The sequence below is a fragment of the Sapajus apella genome, unplaced genomic scaffold, assembly GCF_009761245.1.
Source record: "Sapajus apella isolate SASKATOON/1434 unplaced genomic scaffold, GSC_monkey_1.0 scaffold14818, whole genome shotgun sequence".
NCBI lineage: Eukaryota > Metazoa > Chordata > Mammalia > Primates > Cebidae > Sapajus > Sapajus apella.
The window spans coordinates 1-1,286 of record NW_022451739.1 but is presented as its reverse complement, the minus strand read 5'-3'; the positions used below and the strand labels follow the sequence as shown (position 1 = coordinate 1,286).

General features: G+C 57.2%; 1 long non-coding RNA gene across 1 annotated transcript; it reads left to right on the top strand.

Annotated features, from left to right (window-relative positions):
• Positions 1-38: 38 nt before the first annotated feature.
• LOC116548545 lies at positions 39-918 on the top strand. The gene is made up of 3 exons (XR_004267460.1): positions 39-289; positions 720-784; positions 850-918. It is a non-coding gene; the product is annotated as an uncharacterized LOC116548545 (long non-coding RNA).
• The last annotated feature ends 368 nt before the right edge of the window (positions 919-1,286 follow it).

Sequence of the window (1,286 nt, the reverse complement as noted above, 5' to 3'; positions counted from 1 at the left end):
ATTAGAAAAGCAGTGGTTTACAGCCACCACCTCACCAGGAACGCGAGGTAGCACTGTGTCTGCCCATCTCAACTGTCCACAGAATCAGCCTCACAAGGTACCCCATGTAGCACAGTGTCTGCCCATCTGAACCATCCACAGCCTCAGCCTCACCACGGACCCCAGGTACGACTATGCCTGCTCATCTCAGCTGTCCACACACTCAGCCTCACCAGAGACCACAGGCAGCACTGTGCCTGCCTATCAGAAATGCAGCTGTCCACAGCCTCAGCCTCACCAGGAACCCCAGGTAGCACTGTGCCGGCCGATCTCAACTGTCCACAGAATCAGCCTCACAAGGGACCCCACGTAGCACTGTGCCTGCCCATCCGAAATGCAACTGTCCAGAGCCTCACCCTCACCAGGGACCCAGGTAGCACTGTGCCTGTCCATCAGAAATACAACTGTCTACAGCGTCAGCCTCACCAGGAACCCCAAGTAGCACTGTGCCTGCCGATCTCAACTGTCCACAGAATCAGCCTCACAAGGCACCCCAGGTAGCACTGTGCCTGCCCATCCGAAATGCAGCTGTCCACAGCCTCAGCCTCACCAGGGACCCCAGGTAGCACTGTGCCTGCCTATCTGAACTGTCCACAGCCTCAGCCTCACCAGGGACCCCAGGTAGCACTGTGCCTGCCTATCTGATCTGTCCACAGCCTCAGACACACCAGGGACCCCAGGTAGCACTGTGCCTGCCCATCAGAAATGCAGCTGTCCACAGCCTCAGCCTCACTAGGAACCCCAGGTAGCACTATGCTGACCCATCAGAAATGCAACTGTGCAAAGCCTGAGCCTCACCAGGAACCCCAGGTAGCACTGTGCCTGCTCATCTCAACTGTCCACAGAATCAGCCTCACAAGGGACCCCATGTAGCACTGTCTGCCCATGGGAACGGTCCACAACCTGAGGATCACCAGGGACCCCAGGTAGGACTATGCCTGCCCATCTAAACTGTCCACACAACTCAGCCTCACCAGGGACCCCAGGTAGCACTGTGCCTGTCCATCAGAAATGCAACTGTCCAAAGCCTCAGCCTCACCAGGAACCCAGGTGGCACTGTGCCTGCCCATCTCAACTCTCCAAAAATTCAGCCTCACAAGAGACCCCATGTAGCACTGTGTCTGCCCATCTGAACCGTCCAAAGCCTCAGCCTCACCATGGACCCCAGGCAGCACTATGCCTGACCATCAGAAATGCAGCTGTCCACAACCTCACCGTCACAGGAACGCCAGGTAGCAATATGCCTG